The sequence below is a fragment of the Metopolophium dirhodum genome, chromosome 8, assembly GCF_019925205.1.
Source record: "Metopolophium dirhodum isolate CAU chromosome 8, ASM1992520v1, whole genome shotgun sequence".
NCBI classification, from domain to species: domain Eukaryota; kingdom Metazoa; phylum Arthropoda; class Insecta; order Hemiptera; family Aphididae; genus Metopolophium; species Metopolophium dirhodum.
The window spans coordinates 28,675,937-28,689,490 of record NC_083567.1 but is presented as its reverse complement, the minus strand read 5'-3'; the positions used below and the strand labels follow the sequence as shown (position 1 = coordinate 28,689,490).

The window sequence follows — 13,554 nt, the reverse complement described above, 5'->3', positions numbered from 1 at the left end:
GGATAAGAAGAGACGTAGCAATTCCGAGAGAAAAGGACTACATAACATTTATACATCACAGCAAAAGCCGGCACTTATAGATCAGCCAAACCCATGTCCAAAATCCAAATCAAATACCTATACTACCAATTACCAAACAGACAACATGACAACACATTACATTATAACGTAAGTTGTAAGCATACAGTATTTATGAACTAAAAGTGTTACGACCTATTATAAAATATACTATATAACAATGTGTCGGAAAATCGTCAAAATTGTTAATAATTATTCTCAAAATTACAATTTCAGCATACCTACGATTGACCGGCGAGCTTCCAAATGAAATGCTCGCCGGAATTCTTAAAGTCATATCGCACTGCTCGGAACTGCCATCGTCTTCAAACCATCTTACCCTTTTATCAGTTTCACCGTCATCTCCGAAAGTTCCTCGTCCTCCTCTAGTCACCATCTCCGGTTCCGGCACGCACGGGTCGCACTTCGATCTGCAGCAGAAGCTTTCTAGTCCAGACCGCCTGCCGGACCCCAGAACGAACACTCGGGCCGGTTTCGCGAACGCGGGCAGCATTTCCGTTGTGGTGGTCCTCCGGCAAAGGCTGATTTCCGGACTCGTCCTCTGCTTGGTCCCGTGCAGGCTACTGCCGCCGCTGCATGCAATAGAAATCGCCGTCGAGCACCAGAGCATCCTCCTCTCCAGAAAACTGCCGGCTTGGTTCGGCCGCTTGTTGTAGTGCACCTCGCGCCGTCGTCGCGGCCTGACGAGAACCCCCCGCGGGGATGGCTCGGTGGCCGCCACGCGTCCTGGTCCGACAGTCCGCCGAAAAATGTCCTCTCGTCGTCCTCAGTGCAGTATGTCCATAAGCCGGACATTCCCTGATATCAAAAACCAGCGTTTCTACTCGACGGTAATCGACCGGTTGAACATAAACAATAACAAAAGTGTAAATCAGGAATTGGCGAAATACTTTCAAAATTTGTCTTCAAATACAAAATACATTTGATTTTAATGAGTCATTATTGTCAAATGCAGAAGAAAAAAAAACCTACATACCTAATTAAATAAAAATAAATTGTAAATTATTTAAGAATAAATTGATGGCTGTTTTACAAAAGCCTAATTGTTTTGATTTTTTCCGAATACATTTACTCAGCCTGAGTTATAAATCATGTTATCTATAGAACATTTATTAAACCAGTCCTAAGTCCTTGTATTGAAACGAATTAAATGTGTCTTAAACAGTGGTAAGTATAATAGGTTGAGTGCAAAAAACGAAAATACTTTTATTTGGTATTTACTTAGATTATTAAAAAGAAAAATTGGGTAAGTGAATGTCTCTGCTGTACAGTAGGTTATAAGTGGGTCACTGTAATGGATGGTGTTAAATTTGAATTCAATGATATAATATAAGTGTATAAGAAAAACGATTCTGAGCGAAAACGGTCAGTCAGCCTATGATATCACCAAGTATATTTGATGATATTATTGTGAATAAAGTAATTTATATATAACCTATTTACGTGGAGCCTTGTTTTAAATTTTCAATCCTTAGCTATAAAAGTTGAACATTTTATAAATTTTTAACTACAAAATATATTAATAAATTTTAAATATGATAAATTTTGTCAAAATTTGAACTTTAAATGCTTAAAAAAAAATTGTGCCTATGTATTTTTAATATTTTTCAAAAAATGGAAACTGAAAATGTCCGTAAACAGCTCAAAATAAGTCAAAATATTTGGAAAATGTTATAGTGTATAGAAAATTCTAATATAAACATTCAGTCAAATTTGGGTCATTTGTTTTAGAGTTACACCAAAAACCAAAATCGATTTCCTCGAAACAAAAAAAATTCCCGTTTTTCCTTAATTTTTCTTTTGTTTTTCACGTCGCTTTTGAAAACTACTGGGAAATTTTTACTTTTGACCCATCAAAGTACCAACAAGATTCACTTTCCTATCAGAAAGGTTACTGTTGAAGAAAATCCAAGCACTTATACTGTCCTATAAGGTGATGACAGACACAAAAAAAAATAAAAAAAAAAACACACATCATTGTAAAATCCATCGCTTAGAATCTAAAACGCTTGCCAAGTCAGATATCGGCAAGTAAACTTTCTTGATTTTTCATTTTTAGAAACTTATTAACTGACATCACATCCAAGTGGTATAACAATTTAAATCCAGAAAAATGTCGGCGTGAACACCCCCACAAAATATAATTTTTATTTAGTGAGATAAATCTCCGAAACCGGAAAGCGAATTTTGTTGTTTTTGACTGGATTTTGTGAATCTAACAAATGCCATGGGCGGCGGCATCGAAATTGCATATTGCCTAAATATTGCCTCTTAAAAGACACACGAATATAAAACGTAAAAATAAGCACTAAAACATTTGACTAAAATTCAAACACTTCATTTTGATAATAATTATACTATTTTTATTAAACTATATTAAATCAAAAATAAATATAGGTATAAATTTGAAAATTATTCAGAATTTTTAAATTTAAATGTTCAACCTACCGTTAGAAAAATAAATTACTGACGGAAAAATAAACGTACAATATAAAAAATATATAGGCTGACAGAATGATATACCGTCTCCTCTCAGAATCGTTTTTCATCGCATACAACGATTTATCATTGAATTCAAATTTAATGTGAGAAAAAAAAAATTTCCGTAGTTTTGTTTCAACTCGAAATTGATTACTCTATGCCTATAATATATAGATGCTAAAATAATTTTTACATTTTTAGTACAGTGATTTCAAACAAACAAATGACAAATGTACAAAATAGTATGCATAATTCATACAATTATAATTAGGTATATTGAATTGTTGAGAATCCTCAACAGGATTTAAGTTTATTATTTTCATTTGTTTGTCCGTCGAATGATAATATTAATTTCTTTCTTTCTTAAATAGCAATATCATTCCCGCAAATCGTTATTTTATTGTTTTTATACCAGACATATCATTTTGAAATAAAATCACAAAGTATGATATTACATAATACAATAATTGTTTACTCTACAAAACCCACACAAATTAGTTACAGGCCTTTATTATAGACGAGACGTATGATTCCATGTAAAACTCTCACAATTTTAAACATTGGCATGTACAATATTTATTATTTATTAAAATTGTAATCAATGATATAACACCAACAGCTATTGAACCATTTATTGATTTTCATATTATGCAACCAAAATAACAATTTCGTTAAAAGCTGCTTTTTTTTTAGATATATATTTACCATACGTTTTGCGCATAAATACATTCATATGATTAAAATATGCAATTTTGTTATAACTATACGAAGTAGGTACACATGTGTGTTTAAATATTTTAATTTTTTTTTAAAGTTAATTATTTATATAATATAAAATAATTAATATGATATATATTATTATTGTTTCTTTGAATGTACATTTTTGGGATATTTTTTATTATACTCGAATTTAAGCGAATGCGCAGTCAATTATTTTACGTTTTCAATTTGAACCCTCGTTTTTACGGTTGTACAGATAATAATAAACCACTCGTTTGATATCCAATCGAGATATAATAGTTAACAATGCAGAAAAATAAACTTAACAAAAAATAATAATACTAAATTAGTTTTGTGAAAAAATAAAAGTTCCATTAATGTTTGTTTAATACGATTATTTATTGTGTTTTAATTTTACGTCAACAGTATTAATTCGCGATACAGAATATCGACCCTCCGAGAAGTTTTAAATACTTTTATATCCGCGGTGTAATCCATTTCCGCGGAGTCGGAGTGTATAAGTTATTATTTTTGTGCACTTCTTTCCGTCGCGTGGAATAATAATTTTTTAATAATGAACATTCTAAGCTGCGTTGAAACACAATATTTTTATCAAGTCTTTTTTCAAATTCGAGGAGAGAGAAAAAATGGCGCAAACAATATAAACGCGCAAAGGCTATAATATTATAATATATGCAAGTACAGCCGGTACGTCGTCGCCGTATTATTATTTCGTGTAATATTTGTCAAACACCGACTGTGTATATTAATACTATATACATATACATATATTGTTCGCCTAAAAAAGTGAAAACTCGCGAAATTCGACTCACCGTACCGGAAAAAGCATTGTGTGTATGTGTGTGTGTGTGTGTGTGTGTGTGTGTGTGTGTGTGTGTGTGTGTGTGTGTGAGTAGGTGTGAATAGGTGTGGGTGTGGGTGTGGGTGCAATATTGACAAAAGCGCATTTATTATTCATTCGAAAAGTCGTGGAGGCGCGGAGCAGGGGCTGCATCAGTAACCGACGTGTTTTCGCTTTTAACCGTTCGTTGGGTTTTGTCAAAATCAAGTGCACAAATAATGTTATTATTATATATATATATATATATATATATAAACACCATAAAGTGCGAAATCCGTCGTGGACGAGAGGTCTACACGTCGTCGTCGTCTCCTAATGAACGCCACGAGAGACGATTCGTGGGCGTCCGAACGAGCGAAGTCCGACCGACGTAAAACAAGAGGGAGAGAAAAACGACACGCGCGAACAAAACACATTTTCTTTTTTTTCGTCTAATGATCAAAAATAAAAAAAAAACAAAATACACTGCAACTATATATTATTATTATGTCGTTATCACGTTTGGACTGCGTTGCTGATCGGCAGCACTATTATATATTATACAAGGCGATTCTACGATCATTAAAGGCACTGAGTTTATACATCTCAAAATTCAAAAGAATATTTAAATATTTTCACTTTGAATGATTCTGATTGAATATTACATTACACTACACAGTCGTATTACCCATTGAAATTCTTTTATATAATATTTTATTTAAATAAATTCATACAAATGCGCATAATAACTATTTATATTTTTTATATTTGATTTTATAAGACGTGTATTATATATGGTGAAGATTAATAATCATAAAATGATATGTTTATAAGTTAATTAATAATTATCAATTATACGTGGTTTAATTTTATAGTACATCGCGGATGTTCTCGTATATTCCGCTCAGGAAATCACGTAGAAAAAACATTTTCATAAACGGAGAAACTTAATGTATATTTGTAAAAGAATCACTCTGTATATAAGTAAATTATGACGACTAACCTGCACAAGAGAGATATACAGATATAGAGTGACAGAGAGAAAGAGAGTGGAAGAATGAGAGAGAGAGAGAGAGAGAGAGAGAGAGAGATGTATTGAAGTTAACCCAACGGCACACGAGTAGAATTCTAAATCCTCTTAACTGCACACACATCATATTATATTGGTTACCCGTTATACCACTACTACCACTGTCGCTAAGTCTCCGTGCGCGCGACAGTGTGTGCTAATATTAAGGCTGAAAGGGGGTGGGCGCCCGATGGCTTAAAACGTTATTACCGGTAATTGGTTCGGACACGGCGGCGTATTCGTCGAAATAAGATACCCAGCCCCGCGGTATTTTCGGGTCACGTAATTAAGATTACGTTACATCTGAAAATTTTATTGCCCACGTCATAACTACATGCTATACGTACTATACGATGCGGTGCAAAAGTCTCCGGCTTTAGACCCGTTTAAACTGCCCCCGGAAGTGCCAATAATACACATATATATATATAGAGAGAGAGAGAGAGAGAGATACACGCGCACGATATAATCGCATAATAATGAAATGACTACCTCTACCTACCTACCTACTATACGATACGACTATACTATACGACTGCTATGCGAAGTGCATATATGTAGACCTTTTGCAGCAGGCGGTCGACGTTAATCCGACATCTCTAAACGGCTTAGTTTGCGCTCTTTAGTTATTGGGTGACAATAATAATATAATGACCCACACCGCCGCCGCCGCCGATTATTATTATTATTATTATTACCTAAAGGTCATCACGTTTTGACGGCAGGGGCATCTTGTTGTGTAGACTGTAGAGATTAAGAAGACCTTTAGATTTCGAATCGTTCGCAAAAATTCGTTGGCGCCCTTCATGGGTGGACAATAAATAAATAAGCCGAACCGACATTTTTGTAACGATTTGTTACATCTAGGCTCACGTACTTTTTCCAGTTTTACGCCGAAACGTACTATTGCCCATGTTAAAAGAGTAGGAACAAATCATTAACTATATCAAAATGAACTATTTCCAAAACGTACTTTTTTATGTTATGCCAAAACGTACTTTTACCCGTGTTGTACGTATTCCTATATAGAGGGAAGTATAATGTTATTCCAAAACGTACTAAAATTTAATTTTAAAAATTTTAATCAAGTTCTAAATTAAATTAAAAATATAACTCTAGAATATTTAACACATTTGAATCGTTTTAAATATAAATAATATATTATTAAATAATTTTTAAAAACAAAATGGTTTGTCTGGTTATAAATGGTTTGTTTTTATTGAAAATGTTAAGATACAGAAAATCGCTTCTCCTGAAAAATCAGTATTTTGGCAATAGTACGTTTTGGATTTCCACCCGGTTAAAAACCTAATGGCAATAATAGTTCCTGCTCTGTTGGGCACTATTTTTAAAGCGATTCATCTGCGCAGGATGAGGTGGTCTCTACGCAAATACGATGTGTCGTGTCGGATTTTCGGCAGTCGATATCATGAAGTTATATTAAATATTAGTTATACATTAACTATAATTGATTTTTGTATGTTTATAGGTCCATAACATGTACGCGATGCGATGAACTTAAGCGAAACTGTATTTCGAATGCCGATACTACAACTGGAGTAGAGTGAACAGCTAAATAGATGTACCTACGAATTTGGGAATTTGCAGAATTTTGATCTCTATTATACGCTCGTCGTGTGTATATAATGTGTACTATATTACATTATTATTACAATACATTATATATGCGCACACTGCACACATTACAACCTATATATATTATATTATTTAATGAACGCGTAGTGAGCCAACCGACACGCATGTCCCCCTATATACGTGAAATTACGGTCCAAAGTATTGTGTTATCATATTACTCGATTTTTACATGACTTCACAAGTTGAAAACAATATCGGTCGATTCTGACGGGCCGGAAAAATATTTGAAAAAATTCCCAAGTCTGTATTGTCACATTATTATAACGCGATAACCTCGCGTTCCGCCCAGTCAGCCGATGAATATTGTTAGCACTTCACGCGATTTCTGTCTGGTGATAAGGAGGAATGAGTTTCAGTCATGCGGAAAACACTATTAATCGCTTCGCCGACTGCTGAACTCTGATGAATGCAGTTCGCCATCACCAATAATAATAATAATGGTTGTATTGAGACCCATACAGAAGCGAAAAAATATATAACCCATAACAACACGTACCTACCAAAAAAATTATTGTAATATCATTGGTCAAAAATACAAATCATAACACTGCTAGGACTAGATAAAAAATAAGTAAAAAGTTCAGGATATTCATTTGGTAAAATTATATGAATTGATGAACAACAATGATGGATAATCATTTGCACAGAACTTTAAGACGGTAATGACTCGTCACACACCCAAAAAAAGTTTTATAAATTGATTTTTTTCTTTAGGATACCTATATACGTTTATAACCTATGACCTAAGTATAACCTATAATTGGATACAATAAAATGTTCATAGAAATTGTCCACTAAAAATGTAGAGTAATATAGGGGCGTTTTAATTAGTAAACCGTCACCAGACATTCCTTAACCAAAACAAAAAATCTCAATAATTTAAAATTTCAATCTTTAAATATTTTCAAAAATCCTAAAAAATCCTAGAATAATTTACTTATTAAAATGTAAGAAAAAAATGGAGCTTGGCAAATCACCCAGTATACGATTAAAAAAACCATTTTTTTTTTCAAAGAATTTAATCTGCTTGATGAAATATTGAAAAACAAATAGGTATGTTTTTAATATTATTTATTTTAACTTAACTTGTACCTATATGTATAAAATATAAAACTCGTTTTTAACCTTATAAGATTTTTAACTCCACTGCATACTAATGGATATAATACGAAATAATATATTATATTATTATCCTGTTGAGTGGCGTACCTACCCGTTCGGCAGGGTAAAATTGGTCGGAAAAATTCAAGGGACGCGAGATCGAAAACTTGCGCGCGGGAGTGCAATAACCGACCAACTTTTGCTATTGCGCGGTGTTGCTGCAGCTTATATAATAATATCTCGTACAATATATTATATAGGTATCGGCTAAAAACTAATCCCCGCCGACTTGCGTGCAGCAGTACGGTGTACGCAGGTGGGTATATATATGATGATAACTATGTACAGGTACGATCGCCGAAAACGCGTAATACACTGCGCGAATTTTCCGAATCATTTTAAGCCGCGTATAACACGTAATTAAACTCTCTATGTATAGTATCGTTCCCGCAACTGCACGTGCTGTTGCTGCGGTGTAAGACCGGAGAGGTGGAAAACCGAAAGGAAAACGATGGGTTTTCGCGGGAGGATTACTACGTCTTCATCCGCGGCGATGCGCTCGGGCGCCGTAAAAATCTCGCGCGCCGGCGGTTAATCGGATCCGTGCGCGGGAAAAAGCGGCCTCCGTCGGTTTAATTATCGGCCGATTCCCTTTTTTTCTCGGGGTTGTTCTCCTGGGAAATATTTTCCCGACACGAGTTGACTACTACTCGTCTCGCGCCGACGGCCGCGGCGCAGGAGGCGGTGAGGGGCGGGTAGGCGGGCGGGCGGCGAGGAGAGCAAAAGACATAATCAACCTTTCTCCGTTGTTAAAGCTCTATTAAAAATAATGGAAAGAATTTCCCGATCGACTAATTTCTTTCTATATACTCACCGTCTATAGGACACCGATCTCGTCAAAAACCTGCAGGTTTTTATTCTTTTTTTTTTTTCAGAGCCATCCTTAGAATTTAACGAGATTTGATCAGCGGATTTTTTTCCCCTCCGCGCACTCGTTCCCGACGACCCGTAAAAGGTTACCCGATTTCCCGGTGGAAAATTAATTTTCTCCGCCCGCCGGGTGGGCCCTCTCGAGCTGAAAAACACGACGGGACGTACAATTTTACCTCTTTGATGAATATATATATTATATATATGATATAAAGTGTATATATGGGGTACAGTGGATATATGGGCACATCCCTATCGTAATTAGACTCTGGCGCACAGTTTAGCTCGGAGAATATTTCAAGTGACATCCCTAAGAGATTTTTTTTTATCATATACCTAATAATAATATCAAACCATTGATATATGCATACGAATATTATATAATACCGTGTACAAATATGGCGCGACTCGCAGTGCGTTATGGACGATTGAAACGATATTATATTATATACAAGTGCAGCAGCGTCAGAAAATGATTTTCGCGACAATTCGGACAAGCAGGTGCCCGCCCCTCCTGCTGCACGTCGTGAAACAATAACACGCGACTGTATTATATACATACGCATATATGGCATGTGCAGCTGACTGTTTTTATGGTCGTAGGAAAAGAAAAAAAAAATTTACGGTACGGTTTTTCGACAGTCTTTTGTATTGTCCAACTCCACACGCGCACTCGTCTTTTACAACTACTGAACGACGACCCAGCAGCGCTCTCTTGTACGAACTCTCTCTCGCTGCGAGCAGTTTGTTCGACGCGACAATAAAATTATATAGCCGGCGAATGCAAAAATTCGCATTATTCCTGTAACGAAGGATTGTACCAGTTGTGAGGAGGTCGTCGTTATTTTTGTTTTTTTTTTTTTTTTTGGTTTTGGTTTTAATCTCCAGCTGCGCTCCTCCCCCCCCCCCCCTATTCACCGTGCGCAAACTATACACGATCTAACGTATCCAACAGTAACATAATAGTATAATATTATTATTATATTTTAATAACAGGAAACTCGACAGCAGTCAATCCCATTTCGCACAATGCGATGGGTAGGTCCTATTATAATATCGTGACGTATTGCACGCGTTTGAAATACGCGATTCGAAAGGTTTTTTTTAGTCAAATGAGACGGTAATAGTGGCACACAAACAACACTAACAACATAAAATAATAAATTTTTGGTTCATATTTTATTGTCCCATCCTCGATGTTAAAGTTTAGTTTCTGTTTACCGTTTTACTGTAGTGCATGTGCGAGACCAGAAGACCAGTATTTATTTGCAACGCTATCGTTAAGGTCCAGAACCTCTTAAAGTATATTATAAAACGAGTCGATAAAACGCTCGGCAATTAGTTGTCAAAACAAATCCAATAACCTAATGCGGTCTCGCAATAAAAACAATAATTCGATTAAGACGATTAAAAACTCGATGAAGTGTTCTTAGATTTTTTTCACCGAGTTTGTCAAACCATTGTCTTGTGAAACTGCACTCGTTTAGTAAAATAGTTTATTGTACGGCATGAAATATTATTGCCTTACATTTGACATCGAATTAATATAATTCGTCATTAAGCTCCTTTGTTCGTTTGATAAAAAAAAAAAAAAAAAAAACACAAAAAGCCTCTAATAAATAAATCTCACTCGAACTAAAAACACTCGTTTGCACATTTTGGGCTTTACGTGCATATTAAAACTTTTGAACAACATAAATTCATTATTCAAGAGATATTACTCGGCGAATGCGTACAATAGTGTGTAAATCTGTCCTCTAAACACTTTTACCCGGAAAACGTTAAGCTCATAACAGCAAAACTTTTTGTTAATATTTCTGTTAATGGGCTGCGTAAAAATGTAAAAAATAAATAAACACTGATTACGCTGAAGCTTTTAAATGTTGCAGCCGTCCGGTGTCTTAATATTATAATAACTCTGCTGACACGTACGCAGGTACGTAGGTGCGGAATAAACATTACGAGGGTCGGGCTCTGCACGCATAATATATTTTATAATAATATTATATTATAATCTGAACGGTAAAAGGGTCTTCTTAAACGACGGCGGTCAGACAGATAAATGACCGGTACTCGGGGACTAAACACGCGGGATAATGAGAATGCAAATAGCGGATGATTATGTACGGCGAGAGTGGATGAAATCGAGACGGTAAGAGAATGAGTATATCCCGTCATGTACAGGATATATGTATATTATTATTATATTATTATATTAAAAACACAAACCAGCGCGGCAGCCCCTCTTGTACCGCGGTATAGTGTATGAATAAATAGGGACGCATTGACCGACAATAATTGATAAGGGTATACAATATTATTATACACTTGGAATATATTATTATTATATGCGGTGAAATGTCAAATGGAAATATATGCGCGCTACACGGCGAAATTAATTTGCCGACGGGAAAAAATAACTAAATGCAAGTGTGCATAGCTATTACTGTCTTTTTATTTTTAAATGCCTTCGATCGTTATACCACCCAATGATATTGTGGTACGAATGTCTTGAACAAGAGGAAATGTAACGAGATTAATAATAATAAGCAATTCGAGTTTTTGATTTTCAATCAACTTTAATATAATAATAAATAGGACCATCGTCAAATAATAACCACGCATACAATAAATACTGCTGTAACTGTATATATAATATTATGTATACGCGTGATTGTGGAGACTCGTTGTACCCACCTTTGAACATCGTATTATGTATAATATTGTATTATTATATATTATGTCTTAAATATTATTACAGTTGTATTATTAATGGCAAGGATTTCCAGGACTGCGATTCAATTACTGAAATATTTACTTTTTTTTACGAATTTAAATACCATCAAATGTACTGCCTAATGCATTTTATAATCTTATAGAACTTCTCATTCATAAAATACATTAAGTACTTGAGTAGTTATGTATAAAAGTCAATAAATATAGACTTATATATATGTAGGATGTTTCTGTATGTTTATCAAGTTGAAATAGCAATAACTCAAAAGTAATATTTAAACGAGTTAGTATACCTCTTCTCTTTCAACAAAGAAAACGGAAAAAATTGTTATTGACTTTTATAAAGAAGAAAAGTGTACCTATAACTGTTTTATTGAATATTTTCTTTCCAAAACGATTTTAACTTTTCAATTTTTATTGAAAATGTCAAGTTTGGAACTAAGCTGGTAGGGGTAGTTATAGTTTTCTATTGCGGCATTGTGTTTGTTCGCGATTAATGAACAGGTTATAATTATTATGTTATTGTTATTGTATGCGCGGTGAGTACCGACGGATAAGTAATTATATTTAATCAAGTGTATCATATCTATGTATACATAGGCGTCCAGGGGTATAATGTCTGTATAGAGATGATGATGAAATTGGGTGAAAACACCCCACGCGATTGTAAAAAGAATGGGAATAAAAAAATCGTATACAACAGACAATATAATATCAAGAGGGCGCGCTAGGGGTGAGAATAGGGCGAGGGGAGAGAATATGGGTTGGTGTGTCGAATGGAGATATACACGAGGGGAGGAGGGTTGCAGCGGCGGACGTTGCATAAGACTGTCATTCGGACGACAGGCCGACCCCAATTATCGAAGAGGACGGAAACGCTGTAATATTGCACAACCTCACTCCTTCCACGCGATGTACAATAATTAAACTTGCATTGTTTATAAGATTACGTATCCTTCGTTTACTTCGAGTCCGTTCGAGTAGGAAATTGCTACGATTGAAGAGCATTCGTCGGCGGCGGCGGCGGACCCGCGTTTTCGATTTCCTACGTCCCTCTCCGTTAATTGCTTTACAAAACGTCGTGTACCTACTGCTGCTCGATTATCCAAAACGATATTATTATTATTTATTTATACACGTTTCGCGGCTCCTCTGACCCGAGATACGTCTGGTGGTGAGGTATATCCGTTCAATAAGACTGCGCGTCCATGAATATTTGTCGAGTCCGCCACAATTAGATTGCAATCTACTGGGCCAGAACCGTAGGCGCGACTGGGGTTAAAATTCTAGGGGGGGGGGGGCTACAGCTCACCTGACAAAACTATTGATTTAAACGTAGACGGCTTATGTCTAAATCAATAATTAATATTTTTATAAGCTGAATATTAGTCAGCCAAGCCCGCCCCTATAGTTGCGCCACTGGCGAGGCAAAATCAGGTCGTCCCGTTATGTGTTATCGTGTACATTGCAAAATAAAAATAATTACACACATAATATTATAATACACGACACGGAGAGTGTGGCGTGTGCGGCGCTTTTACTGCTGCAGCAGTCTGTTGTCAGACGACGGTCTCATAATAATATTAATAAATAATAATATTACAGCAACGATTTATTTTGGAAGCGGTTTCCATTCCCCGCGCTGCATCAGCCGAAAAAAAAAATAATATAATAATATGATTTACTCTCCGGCGCGCATAGTACGCAACCGTCGCGCGTTTTTATAACGTCGTAAACACTTATCGCACGCGGCCATATATAATACCTAAATGTATATATGTTATATATATTATACGATACACTCGTGAGTCGTGAGAACACAATGGATAAGCCAAAAAACGCATAAAACAAAAAATACGATTTCTCGGTTCGGAAAAAAATAAAATAAAAAAATAAAGAACCCGTTCCACGTCGTCGTCGTCGTCATCGGTACAACAATAGA

At 35.4% G+C, this 13,554-nt stretch overlaps 1 pseudogene; it reads left to right on the top strand.

Annotated features, from left to right (window-relative positions):
• Window positions 1-324: 324 nt before the first annotated feature.
• Window positions 325-955, top strand: LOC132951092 (uncharacterized; annotated as a pseudogene).
• Window positions 956-13,554: the final 12,599 nt, after the last annotated feature.